The sequence below is a fragment of the Thamnophis sirtalis genome, unplaced genomic scaffold (assembly GCF_051295495.1).
Source record: "Thamnophis sirtalis isolate CommonGarterSnake01/CBP01778 unplaced genomic scaffold, rThaSir2_p1.2 scaffold_3, whole genome shotgun sequence".
In the NCBI taxonomy this organism is placed as follows: Eukaryota; Metazoa; Chordata; class Lepidosauria; order Squamata; family Natricidae; genus Thamnophis; species Thamnophis sirtalis.
This window is the reverse complement of record NW_028261383.1, coordinates 64,696,317-64,711,453: the sequence shown is the minus strand read 5'-3', so window position 1 is coordinate 64,711,453 and position 15,137 is coordinate 64,696,317. Positions and strand designations below refer to the sequence as shown.

The 15,137-nt window shown below is 38.7% G+C and overlaps 1 protein-coding gene across 2 annotated transcripts in view; it reads left to right on the top strand.

The window, feature by feature from the left end:
- NCKIPSD (NCK interacting protein with SH3 domain) overlaps positions 1 to 15,137 on the top strand; it is a 103,345-nt gene that overhangs the window by 36,283 nt on the left and 51,925 nt on the right. The window lies entirely within an intron of this gene.

The window sequence follows — 15,137 nt, the reverse complement described above, 5'->3', positions numbered from 1 at the left end:
CGCAGGCTATCAGGGCACAGGACAATTGCGGTCAAAACTGAGGCCGGTGGGACGGTGCCCCTGACTAGTGCCTGCAATGCGGTCAGGCATCGAGACCAGCAGGCACTACCAGTCCATCTAGCAGCAGGCCACTTGAGTGAGGCATGGCCACCACAGTCCCTGAACCAGTGCAGGCCCAAGGAGAACTAGTGGAGGAGGGCCATGGCAGGCTCAGTCCCAGGGCAGCAGCCTCCAGGCCTACAGCCGACCAGCGCCCTTCCAGAGCAGCTGCTAGAGATGAATCGAGGAGGCAAAAGGCTTTGGAAAAACAGGTGGCTAGGGCGGAATGGCTGGCTCAAGCTGTTAGGCTATGTGTGGACAGGGACAAAATGGTATCCTCCTGACAAACTGCTTCATTTTGCGGCCTTGATGAGGCTTGCAAGTGATGCAGAAACTCCTGAATGCTGTAGAAAACGTTTACAGTGCTGTGTAGGCCCTGTTAAGACAGCATAACAAAGCAGTTTGTCTGGCGGCTGCCATTTCATTCCAACCCCAATTTCATTCCAATTTTGTGAGTAGGACAAAATGGTAGCCACTTCCAGAACCGCACTATGTGATCACATACAAAAGTAATCCATTCCAGTGCCCTGAAAGGCCTTGGACCTCTTCAAAATGTGCAGAGGAGGCTGTATTTGACCTGGTGAGTGGGAATCGGGCCTTAGGTCTAGTGGGACCTGGTGGGCGTTGGAAAAAACTTGTGGAGAAATGGTGAAAATGGTAAAAGGCTAGGTGGGGGGGGGGGAGAGCCAGTTGGCAGAAAGCAGAGCAAAGGGCATCTCAAGGTGGGATGGGGGAAGGCCTTGGGAGGGCCAGAGCAGGTGGGACTGGGCTTGTGCTAGGCATTCAAGGGCCTCCTTCCCTCTGCTCCACTTAATCCGATAATTCATTTAACAATTAATTGGATTGGAAGACCAAGGATGGGGGGAATCATTAGACCAGATGTTTCATGTAATGACCACCACAGCATTTAACCATAATGGGCAGGCACCATTACGGTCATGTCTCAAGGACATCCTATGATATAAGATTAAAATGAAAATAAGACTATATTTGTCAATATTTTATTTAAAAATATAGCACTTGAGAAAGAAAATTCTATTAAAGCATTTTAAATCCACCGGGCCACATCCAGCCCTTTCTAGCCTGTATGAGGTCAATCAGAAATTAGAAATCAAATATAAATAAGTGTATGCCATGCACACAATACAACTGCGTAGCTTTTATTTTGAAGGTGACTGCTATTTTTTAAAAAATTCTTTCTGTGTGTGCGTATGTGCCTACATGCCTTCATATTGGTTTGACTTTCCACAATATCCTAGTGTCTCATGTGACTCCTTCTAAAAATTAATTACCGGTACCCACCCCTGCATTAAAGGTTCTTTGAGGATTAGATATTCCATCAATAAAGCACTGTATTGAATTCAAAAATTTGGGCCCATTTGCTCATACAGTTTTTAATTTGTTCATCTTCCATATTCATTTTCAATAAGTGTACAATATTTTTATTTATTTATTACATTTATATGCTACCCATCTCACTATCGCTGGGTGGCTGCTACATATTATCAATAACATGTTCCTCATTAGTCCAATCCAATTCAAAGTCAGTCTTCTCATTTGTAAAATCGTAATAATTCTTGTCCAATTTAAACTTTTCTGTCAACTGAACATGACCAAATCATTGACAAGTATGACCTTCCATTTCCAGTTGTTCTCTTGGTTTTTATTGATTTCAGTTTAGGTTTTCCTTCAAAAATGGTCAATACTGTAAGTCAGCCAAGTTTGTGTAACTATCATTTCTTTTCTAAAAAAGCTTTTTCGGGTGACAACCATAAAGGACTCTTGGGAGTCAATCTTGCTTTATACCTATTTCAAACTCAATATTGCCGCCTAATGAAGTGATTATTAAAATCTACATTAATCTTTATCATACCATAGATAGCTAGTCACCCAAATGTCAAGTCGTATAGCTTTCCAACTCTAATAATCTCCTATTTCTCAAAGTTATCCAATATGTTTATTCATGTCTTGTTCCCTTCTGTATCTGACATGGTTTAATTAAATCGCCGTTGACACATATTCTTACCTTCTGAGTCCATGTGACTCCCTTTTTCTTTTCAGGAATCATCGGATTATATTGGTGAATTATGTTCACACCAGGCTTGCTACTACCACTTATTACACAGCTGTGAAGAAGGCTTCCTTTTATATAACAATGTGCTAAACATCTTTTGACTTGCTTCCATGCTTTAATGGGCTCTCCTGCCAAATAGATGCAAGAAAGGTCCTTCATGTTATTTAAGGGGGAAAGCTGATTTGCCAGGAAGCAAAATCAATTAAGTAAAATCAAGTATTTCATGTAAGGGAAGATTTGAGCATGGTTAGGAAATGTTGGTTTTTCTTTTTCTTTTGCCTAAATATTTACAATCTCTTGATGTTTCTTTTCCCCCCTCTTTTGTTTGTGTCCTAGGTGGAACTGTAAAATAGTTTCTAAGAGAACTGAAGGTGCCATTGTTCATGATGCAAACATTCCTTTTTCTTCCCTGTTTTAAATAAATGGTGTAAGATGTTTATCAGGGAAGACACAAGAGCAATGTTATGTGAGTGAGTGGAACGTATTTATCCTTTTGGCTGTGTTCTTTGTGAAAAGTTTCTTTTTTCCCCATATGTTTTTCTTTATCTGTCATTGGAGTAAAGTTTTTTCTCTCTGTGTCTGTTTCTCTAATATGTGGCTTTTATGGAGAGTATCACTGAGAAGCTGGATGTCGTTGGCTAGACTATATTTATCTCTTCTCTCAATTACCTGTATCCTTGCCTTTTTCTGTCTCCTTCTCTACCAGAGCAGATAGGGCATGTGTTTGTAGTGCAGTCTTCATACAAATGTGGATTGCTAAAAATAAGAGGGATTGGAATAATGGCTCAACACTCTGAGGATTTGTATAAATGTATTGCGGATATGTATCTGATCGCTTATTTTAGTTCTTTAGAACCAAGGTCTGCAGGTTCAGAACCTAAAATATGCTATATATACAATTAAACTGCAGATGTTTAGTTTTTGTGAAATATTTGCATAAGCAAATGTGCCTAGATGGTGTGAAAGACTGATGCAATGTTTTGGTTAGTCAAACATCTATGTTTGAATATATCCAAAGTTACTGCTTGCTATATATTGCTATCAGTAGACCATAATCATTAAGTTAATCACAATTATGAGTTGAGATCATGAATGAATTTATGCACATTTAAATCATTCCTCTAATTAATTGCTAGGTAAGAGTCACTCTGTTACTGATTTTATAAGCCTAAAAAAGAATTTTAATAGGCATTTTCTCCATTTAATTTGGTGAATTTAATTGTGAGATTGCACAATTATATTTTGGATGTTCATACATAACATCTCACACATTTTATGAATAAATTCATTGTGAATTATTCCATGTAGGAAAGCCATTTAATGCATATGACATATAATAATTGCTCATATATTACTCATCTCAACTTTTCTTCCATGTTTATTTGTATTACTGCAACCCTTTGTATAAGGCAAAGGTTTTTTTACCACTAAAAGGAAAAGAAATATAGGAGTTTGGAATAGTTATAGAGAGGATTGTAGCTTGTACAATTGTAGGACTTGCCTTCTTCCATTTAACATATATTTGGTGAGGTAACTTAATCAACAGTACAAAGAACAGCAATAATAATTGCTGTCAAGTTTCAAATGAAGCAAGTATGTTTTATCTTCTCTAAGCTGACCTTCCCTAAACTAAAGGTTATGCTAGCTGGAAATCACAAGACCCGATTGAATCTTTACACATTTGTTGGTCACCTGGGAGGGAAGGCTACAGAAAGCTCATTAACAGTTTGGAAGCAGAATAGATGTACTACCCTCCCCTTCTCAAGTAGATCAGCTCAGTGGTAATCACTGCATTTTATAATTTTATTCCAGTCTCACTTTTTCCTTCCAATATATCACATATCTTTATATTGTTTGATGAGAAATGAGATGGAAGAGATAAATCATTATCAGGATTAACAATGTGGTTTTAAAATTAGTAGAAATATCTCACATTTACTGGGAATAGACAGAAAAATTAACACACAGCACTTGTTAGGACTATTTCATAAAACAGATCCAGAATAAATTAGGATCTCAAAGAAATATGTACTATTTAACAGATCTGTACAGTCCACCCTGACCTTTATCTGAGTCCTTAGCTATTGAAGGAAGTCAATGTCACCTCAACTTTAAATGGCGGTTGTAAACTTGAGAAAATTAAATCGCCCAAAGACATTTACAGGAAGAACCCTATATTATGTTAATCTACAGTATCTCCAAATCGTGCTATGAAGGTCTATAAGCTATTCAACAGATAGCCCGTACAATAGTTTGCATGTGTTTTATTGTAGATCTTTCTTCGATTACTTTCAGAGTAATGCATGCACAATTTAATTCCCATGTATGGAATTGTAGAACTCTTTTTTTTTAATGTAGCATTTTAGCCATAGGCTAATCAATTTTTGCCTTACGTGCTAATAGACATTGAGAAATGGCATAATGATCTGTGTAAATAGTGGCACATATTTGTCCCCTACAATCTTATGATTGTATTTTGGGCTCTTGGCAAACTATTCACATTTATGACCAGTTGTCACATGCCTGGCCATCATGTGATCATTATTTGCAGTCTTCCCTGCCAGCTTTCCTGGAACATCAATGGCCGGGAAAGGTTGCAAGTGGAGGAGATGGAGGATTTGAGATATATTCTCCCAGTGCTGTAAGATTTCCCCTTCTCTCTGTGCAGGGAGGAGACATCCTTCCACACGCTGGAGGAACAATCTCAAATCTGGTGAAAATGCTAGCAAATGCCAGCTTTCTGACATTTTCACAAGTCTGGCATTCACTACCATTTTCCCCTCCACAAATGCCAGTCTTGTGAAAAGCTTAGATTTTTTTAAATTTCTCCAGAGGGGAAATTCCTTGTGCTGAAGGAAAGGACCTCAAATTTGATGAAAATGCTAGTGAACACCAATTGTTATTGCAGTCGCTTGGAAGGCCCCTTCTCCAAATTGCATGATTTGAAGAAGGAACTTTCTGAGCCATCATGAGAATTGGGCCCATTTGCAGGGTGGGCCAGGTGGTCTTTTGTAGTCAGCAGCTATAGAACAATGCAAAGGTATGTGGACCTGGGTATAAATGAGGTGGGGAGAGGTCCTGGGGCTCTGGTGAGGGGCTCAAGCACTTCTCTCACCCTATCATGCTTGAGAGGCCTGGGCCCTCTCTCAGTGTACAGTTTGACAACCTGCACAGTTAGTTAATGACCACAATTGGGAGAGCTACATAGGATTACAGTCATTGAGAGAAGCAGTCATATAATATTGCACTTAACGACTTCCGACAACTGAGATTCTGGGCCCAATTGTGGTCATAAGTGGGTCATAATAGTAAGTTAAATTTAGGTGTCATCCTTTAATTATAAACTGTAGTTCTTTCTAGTTCTAGTGTCCAATCTTCCAAGTCTCATCCTTTCATTTCAAAATAAAAGCACTTTCCCATAAGAAGAATTCTCACAGTTAATTCCAAACTCTTACTTCAAATCCATCTGGACCCTTAGTCCACTTATAACTTTCTAGGATCAGCATTCTAATCATCCTTTTGTTGTTTATTCTTTTTTTTTTAAAACATCTTTAAACTTGTACAGTATTTAAAAGGGGTTGTTGGGTTTTTTGTTTTTGTTAAGAATTGAAGGATCTCCACCCACATGTTCTAAAACCTGTGGATCCAAAGTTTCCTCATAGTTGAACAGTCATTAATAAGCAATTTCTAAAAGTGACTGGAAAAAGATGTTGTTGTGCATTGCTGTTCCTTGCCAGGAGCAAATTGTATAAGATCCCTTGTGAGCAATTTCTGAATTCTTGTCTGGAGAAGAATTATGAAGAGCCAACCTAATCTCTGGTTCTTCATTCAGCACAGTCATCGGCTACGCTTCTTCAGTTCGACTTTTCTTCCCCGGAAGTCAAATCATATGTATTTTCAAATATGGACTAACTGCAAAGAAAGGATAAGTGGCCTGTTTGAGAAATATGGGACTCAGGAGGATAGATTAAAAAAATCAATAATGTAATAAATGGGATGGGAAAATGGATGAGTAGAAAATTACTTTTCAAGGTTTAAAAAACCACAGAAAAATATGCTAGCTTGGTATTTAATAAAAAGAAGTGCTTCTGTCTTATGCTGAGTTATGGAAGTGGCTTCTATGTCTTATTTTTTTTGTAAAAGGACATATCTTCTTTTTGAGGTTCATTCATGTGTTTCAGAGATAAAGACATTTAAAATGAGAAGTTATACCATATCACTGTAACCATTTTAGTTCCAGTTCTCTCATATATGCTTATACCCATGTGCATATGCAGTATTGAGAGAAAGATAAATAAATGCATAGGATTGGTTTATTGGGAAAGAAAATAATGTTTTTACGCATTGCCAATTATGAATATCCTGGAGATCACCTGCATATGATGGATGTTTTATTTATAAATGTTGTTGCAAACTGCCAAAATCCTGGAGCTGATCCATTCAGAACAGGTAGATAGGTTAACAGACAGTCAGACAAGCAAGAGATAACAGAATGACCAATCTCCTTCCTCATTACACCAGATAGGAAGATTCAAAAGATAAAATTCCTCCTGAAATAAAAGACAATTTCTGATCAAAACAACTACACAAGAACATTTTGAATTATGCAGAACAACTACAGTATGTTTCCATCTGCACCTGAAATAAAAAAGTCCGTTTTGGCTTATGTCTGGTATAAAACATCCCTAGTATGCATAGTTTTTGCAAATAAACCTCCCTGCAATAGCTGTTATGCTTCTCTGCATACTTAGGGCAAAAAATAATAATAATGATACCCCAAATCTCTTGCTACATACCCATGGTGATTGTGATTTAAAATTTACTTCTAAATGCATTTTGAAATTACTTTTAAGAATAATTCGCTTGCATCCATTTTTGTCAGAACATGATAGTCCCAGAATAATATCCATTTTAGGGAATAACACAACAAATTTCTGTAGTTAACATAGTCGTGTCTTATAGAAGAAGACAAAGCCGTGCCCTTTAGATCACAATGAAATGCATTCAGAAAACATCTCAAGGTTTCTTTAAAGTTTGTGCTGATATCTTTACATTTTACAATGACAGCTTTGTAGGGAGACGTGCAGACTGCTCTGTTGAGCCCTTCAATTCTTTTCCGTTTGCTGCTAAGAGAATCCTTGGGATTTGGATCTCTAGTTTACTATTCTCTTTGTACATTTTCCTCACATCTAGCAGGGAAAAAATGTATCTAGTGGCACTTTCTTTTGTGTTTGTCCCCTGAGTGACAAAGAGGTGCCTTTCCATCATTAGTGTTTTATTAAAATACACACATAGATTTACCTATGTACCTCATAACTTGCAAATGATATTTTGCTTCTTTCTTCATGCGGGAGTCTTCATAAGTACCCAGCCTTATCGCTGGTTTCATTGATCTCTTTCTCTCCAATGCCTGCCTCTTTGCAGCTGGTCATTTTGGTTGCTGACAGGGGATTGTGTGATGGCAGGCAGCTTTTCTTTCATAACTATGTGTTGATGTTGGCCATCGATCAAGCAATGAACCAAGTTTCAGCTTGGGAGTGAGGTCATTTTATTCTTCCTCTCATTTCCTTTCCTGTCAAGCCCATGCATGTATCTAAGAATCTAGGGCAAATACCACAGTTCTGCAAAGAAATCTTTTCTGCGAATGTGGCCTTTTGCATCCTTCCTCTTTCTGCTAAAAATGAAAAATAATATTGGGTTCTGCTTACGGTGTATTCATACATACTCTTAATTTGCATGCAATGATGGAGTAGAAAAAAGGTGTGACTTTATAAGGAAGCTGTAAGAGGCTTTATATAAATAATCTGATTTAATCTCAGTGCAGAATACTAGTTTTCAATAGGTTTCATGGAAGCTGTTCCATTATATCAAATGATAAGATGCATTGAAGATATCCTGAAGGAAAGGAGTAATGTAAATCTAACAAATGAATAATTTTCTCTTAGTTAACATGAGTAGAAGACAGTATAAATGTTTTAGTTAAGTAAGAGGTTTGCTATTACTATTTACCATTTACTAAGTTTAATTCTTCCAGGAGCTGGGGTTTGTTTTTTGACTTAATATTTAAATTGCTTTTCTGTACCCTGGTAAAATATGCTGTTTGAGAAGTACGTAAGGCATCCATTTTTTTAGAAGAGTTGATGGAAATTGTTCTGACCCCCTCCTCTGTCCAATAATGAAAGCCGAGACAAGCGTAAAATGGAATGTCTTTTAATAACAAGACCAGACTCTTGGTGGCTGAAAGCCAAATATGCAAACAGATAAGGACTTTGGCAGCAAGTCCGACAAACCTTGGCAGCAATGCAAACAACCTCTGGCAGCAATCCAGCCTGTCAAGTTTGTTTCTCTTTAGTCAAACGTTGATTTCTGCAAGAAGGGCGTGGCACAAGCAGTCTCTTTTATAGTGTGGGAGAGGAGCTTAATGACCATCAGCTGAGCGTAATTACCTCCTGTAATTACATAGTTGTTCTTGACCTGAGTAGCCCTTCGACAGCGTGCATCCCTGAACAACTCACAGGTGGTTTCTGGATCACACTCTCTTGTCTCCTCCCCACTGATCCAAGGCTCAGGTGCCACCTGGTGGCCAACCAGTCTCTCTGCGCCCTGCTCGGAGTCGGAACCCTGTCCAGGGTCCTCCACATCCTCCAGAGCCGACTCAGAGGGCCCCTCGCTGTCAGAGTCTGGTGGCAGCTCCAACGGCTCCTGCCGGGCCACAACAGAAATCATGTTGGGATTTTGATTTATCTCATCTTGATTTAAAAGCATTTCTGTGTTTGAATGGAGGTCGTATTACTCATTTCTTTCAGCTTCAGTTTTATGTATAATCAGTTGAAAAGTGAATTTTCAACTAACATGTCATCCTTGCTATTGGCAATATGGTTCTACTTGGTCTTACCCAGACAGTCACAGAAATAAAAAAGCTCACTAAGACAGAATGTTACCATTTATCTAGATTTATTTCAAGGCAGAGTTTTTGAAAAAAAAATGTTTACTATCAGTCAGGATTGGCAGGGTAAAATACCTACCTGGCCTCACTACCATAACTGAGGGGTTATGCATGTATGGTTCTCATAAGACCCAATAATGTAAACTACATAAATGAACCATTAACCTATAAAAGGAAAAGTCAAATATATTTAATCCAGTTTATTGGGAAAGTTCTGTTGTCCGTTGTAAGTTAGCACTGTGCATTTTCTGCCTCCAGTTTATCATAGCAGTGAGTAGGAACAGCTTGGTATTTTCATCTAATATATTTCAATTAATTTTAATTGATGTTTAATAATTGTTCACTGCAATGATATATTTCCCCATAAGAGAAGAAGCTTGAGTGTATTACTCTTACTCTCTCTTCTGAATACACATTCATATTGGACAATGTGACTGACTGCCCTCTCTGTTCAGGTGATGGCTACAGGAAAGAAGTAGAATTCCGTGCATGAAGATAAGTGCTGGCTCCCTCTGTGTACCACTAATTTCTAATCAATCTTTTTTCTCATACAAGTTAGGAGAATGGAAATCCTTTTTGTTTTAGAAACCTGTTGCAGTAAACCAATTGTTTGCTAGTTTCCTTGGCTTTAAATGTTGTCTCTGAATACCGGTAACATGCTTAGGAATTAGACATTAAAAAGGATTCTGTTTGCTATTTGTTTGACTATTACTTCTATACTATATTTCTGTTTAAATCATTTTCATGTTGCACATCAAAGCAAAAGGGATATAAAATCAGGAATTCGAAGGACCATGTTTTGTATTAAAGATAAAAAGGGTGACACTTCCATCAGGCCAATGTGATTTTGGCAAATGTTTTGATCTGCTGTGGTGATGACTAATTCTGGAACCATTTAACTGGAAGCACTGAAGGAAGTGGCATTTAATAGGATAAAGCACTTTTTTTTGTGATGATGTGTAATAAATGGGATGTTTCATTTAACAGTTGCCACTTTGATTTAAATTTTAATTGGGGTTAAAACAGCAAAGCAAGTTTAGAGCAGATAATGGTTAAATATTATGTCTGCACAGGACAACATGGTAAAAAAACCCATCCAGATATTTGCTAGCTGTTTTTGTTTCTTAGCTAGCCAGGGAAAACATTCAAATTGTCCTTGACATGTGTGGCACGTTATTGCAAAGCCTTTTCCTCAATATACGAAGCATCTTGCTTTTAATTCATTACGTGACCTTTGAAATGAAATGGCTTTGGGTCTGGGCTGTTTCCTCTAAATTGGGAGTGACAAGGAAGAAGTGGAATATTATTGTATTTTATCTTCCTTCCCAAAGGAAAAGAAAAGCTTGGTTTGAAAGGTAAATTTTTTCAGGGAATTGTCATATCTGTAATAGGCCCATTGCCTTAAATATGTAAATTACATGCAGAGCACATGCCTGCATCCATCTTTGGTTCTGTCAGCACAGCCCATAAGATTCCATTTGTCTAGAATAATGCTTTTCTGAAAGATATGATTATTCTAGACTGCTGAACAAGTTCTTTGATGTGACTGGCATTTAAACAACCATGGTGTGTTTTGAAGAATGACATTTAGAGAAGTACTTTGCAGGAGAGATTTTTTTTAATGTGTATTGACAGGAGGGAGGGAATAAAAAACAGAAAATGGCTGGGGGTTGGGTTGTAGAAAAGAGTTTGCTATTGATAAATAGCATATGTGTGTTGAAGCAAGACAGCCCTAATTTAGGTTGAGTTGCCCCTGCCTTGCTTACTATATGGTCAGCAAATCTGGGACAATTTTTTTTCCATTTAAAAGATAATGGGGAGGGGGGAAATCTTCCTTTCAGGTAAATACAGTATTTTCCTGATCGGTATCAAAATCTGAATCATCTGTAGCCTGAAAACTGTGAGCAATGACTGCAAGAGGAAGGAGGATTTTATTTAGAAAGGATGAAGATACCTTGTTCAGAAACTTTGAGGAGCATCTTGAATGCTTGAGTAAACATTCTGTGGATTTTATTGAAAAGGTATCAATATTATAAAGACAAATGGGTACCAGAAAATGAATGAATCTCATTTTCTTGGTGATAGTCTAAAGCAAAAGTCTAAATGTGGAGATTTAGGGACAAAATAATTTTGTTTGCTCTTAGTATGTTTTGTCAGGGAAGTTCAAAATTGATTCATTTCTGCAATTTCACCTATGCTGGCCTGTAAAAAAAAGATAACTAACGTATAATAAGTGCATGTGAATAAGGTATCTCTGAATTCAGTGAAAGTCGTGTCAGCTCATATTATCAACTGCTGGCCACCTTCACATTTCCAATACACCAGTATTAAGTTGGACTAGATAACCCTTAGACCTGTCTTCATTTGAGGGAAACATAGTGCAGTCTGATGTGACCAGAATAAACATTAAATTTTACAGTGACCATATTGTTTTTACCCCAAAGCTGGATGGTCCTGTGATCATCTAGGAAGAGTGTATATCATAAATAAATAAAAATTGATGGAAGGTTGACTCAGCCTTCCATCCTTCCGAGGTGGGTAAAATGAGGACCCGGATTGTTGTTGGGGGCAATATGCTGACTCTGTAAACCGCTTAGAGAGGGCTGAAAGCCCTATGAAGTGGTATATAAGTCTAACTGCTATTAAAAATAATTGTAGTGGCAAACTTTAATAATAGGACAATATTTACTTATCTAAGTAGATCAACAGAACGACCATAGGCAGGCAAAAAAAGCAGTGGGAGTGACTTCTGACTTCCTGCTGGCTTCCTCATTGACTTTGCTTTTAGGAAGCTGCAGGGAGCATTGGAAATCATGATATGGGACTACAGAGACACTGCATTTGCCACAATTTTGCAAATACAGCTTGCCAGAACATTATAAAAATTTCAATGCCAATGAAGTGATGGCTCCCACATGTTTATACATTCTTTAAGTTAGTGGATTTTAGGTATTTTGATTCAAAAATTATTGTAATATAGTACACTATTTGGATTAACGTGAGAGTACAAACTGTGCTCTGTGCAATGTGCAAAGAGTGCAATGTGCTCTACATGGGGCTGCCCTTGAAGAGCATCCGGCGGCTTCAGCTAGTCCAGAATGCGGCCGCGCGAGTGATTGTGGGTGTGCCTCGGTTCGCCCACATAACACCTATCCTCCGCGAGCTGCGCTGGCTACCTGTTGACCTCCGGGTGCGCTTCAAGGTGCTACTTACCACTCACAAAGCCCTTCATGGTAGTGGATCTGCATACTTGAGAGACCGCCTCCTGCCAATTACCTCCTTGCGACCGATTAGATCGCATAGATTGGGCCTCCTCCGAATTCCATCTGCCAGTCAATGTCGACTGGCAACTACATGGAGGAGAGCCTTTTCAGTTGCAGCTCCGACCCTTTGGAACGATCTCCCCGTGGAGATTCGTACCTTCACCACCGTCCAGGCCTTCCGCACAGCCCTTAAGACCTGGCTAGCTCGTCAGGCCTGGGGATAAGATCACAACCTGCCCCCTCCCGAATATTGAATGAATGTTGTGTACTATTTTATTCTTATGTATTGTTTTTATGTTTATTGTTTCGTATTTCCCCCTCCCTTATTTTATGTAAGCCGCCCTGAGTCCCCTCAGGGAAAAGGGTGGCCTATAAGTATTAATATAATACTAAAATACTAAAATACAAACAAATAAACACAATGAGAATTTAATTGAGATAGAAGATTCTGGTCACATCAGACTGCACTATGTTTCTGTCAAAGGATGACCCAACATGTTGCAGAGTTGTCTAGTGTTAATTAAATTATAAGAAAAAGGATAATACTTTTTTAAAAGATGCACTGTGTTAATCTGATAATAATAGTTTTGGAAGTATTTTGTGTGCATATTGTTTTGCAATGTGTCACAGAAACACGGCTCAAAGAAATTTAAGTTGAAATATTTAATGAATGAATTAAATACAGGTGACATTGTACGAGAACAAGGGAAGCCTATATGAAACAATCACTCACACATATATTTTGAATATTAATTGTTTATTTTAGCTGATAAACATACATATTGTTTTGGAGAATGATGCATATAAATTGATCTTGGTCTTCATGGAACAATTATGGTTTCTCATTATGGTGTTGAAAGATGATTTATAAGCAGTATGAGAAGGTTTTATTTAGATAAAATGACATATCAATAATATTTTATTTGTATGTTTTCCATGAAAGTTGTTTTAGATAATTTCTTTCAAATATTGTTTATTGTTCATTGTTTCTTTTCAACCTTATCTTTAAGTTCAAAGCAGTAACATTTAGTTAGCCTAAGAAAGAGTATACAGGACTGACGTTAATTCACTTCAAAATATACTGAACTGTAACTCTTATAAAACCCTACTGTCTGGAAATTGTGGGGATTGAACCTATCTAGGTGAAACCAAACTTTGAAAGGCTGATGATAGGCTGTGGCTGGGTGACCTCAGGAAGTTCAGTGATCAAGATTTGCAATATTACTTGAGGGTAATACAAAGAATAATTACTGTTTATTATTTCAACATAAATTTTGAGTGTAAATAATAATTTTGTATGACATGTGTTACATAAACTTTACATTAGCTGAATGGCTTACGTTGGAGAATAGTTATTACACTCTCCAGTGCCTGAAGGTAAATACAGTATGTATAATTCTAGCTGCTAGATTTTTTTCATTTGTAGGATATTGATGGAATCTAGTCCTTTGGTTTTTCCAAAAATGAGCAGTGGTAGCAAAAAAAGATACGGTAAATGTAAAATTATCACCTATCTTACAATGGTATTTGGTATTTTTTGGTATTTATTGGACATTTATAGGCCGCCCTTTTCCCTGAGGGGACTCAGGGCGGCTTACAATCAAAGAGGAAAGGGAGTGTAGGACAATACAAAAAGAAATGTGAACAAAAGTAAATTAAACAGTAAAACTCAACATTCACTCAGCATTCGGGGGGGGCGCAAGTAGACTTATCCCCAGGCCTGACGGGCTAGCCAGTTCTTGAGGGCTGTGCGGAAGGCCTGGACGGTGGTGAGGGTACGAATCTCCATGGGGAGATTGTTCCATAGTGTCGGAGCCGCAACAGAGAAGGCTCTCCTCCGAGTAATCGCCAGTCGGCACTGACTGGCGGATGGAATACGGAGGAGGCCAACTCTGTGCGATCTGATGGGACGCAGGGAGGTAATTGGCAGGAGGCGGTCTCTCAAATAGCCAGATCCACTACCATGGAGTGCTTTATAGGTGGTGAGTAGGACCTTGAAGTGCACCCGGAGACCAACAGGTAGCCAGTGCAGCTCACGGAGGATCGGTGTTATGTGGGCGAACCGTGGTGCGCCCACGATCACTCGCGCGGCCGCATTCTGGACTAGCTGAAGTCTCCGGATGCTCTTCAAGGGCAGCCCCATGTAGAGCACATTACAGTATTCCAGCCTAGAGATCACAAGGGCTCGAGTGACTGTTGTGAGGGCCTCCCGATTCAGTTAGGGCCGCAACTGGCGCACCAGGCGAACCTGGGCAAATGCCCCCCTGGTCACAGCTGAGAGATGGTGGTCAAAAGTCAGCTGTGGGTCCAGGAGGACTCCCAAGTTGCGGGCCCTTTCTGAGGGGAGTAAATTTTGTCCCCCCAGCCTGAGTGATGGTATGTTGGTCAAATTTTTGGGAGGAAAACACAACAGCCACTCGGTCTTGTCTGGGTTGAGTATCAGCTTGTTTGCTCTCATCCAGTCTTTAACGGCCTCAAGACCCCGGTTCTACAATGAATGTAGAAGAGTCACTATGGCAATTTGAATGTGAAATTGATCTGAAGAGCTGCTTTGTACCTCTGAAGTTTTGGTATTGATCTTCATGTAATGAATTGCAGGGACTCCAGGGCCTAGGATGCGTGAATAGAACTGTGATGTATATTCCACTGCTGTCAGAACAAATGTTTTTTCTATTCTACCAATAAATCTTACACAGACAAAAGCCATTTTGTATACCACCCGGTTCATTCGGTTTATTTCAAAAGAATTTCCAAC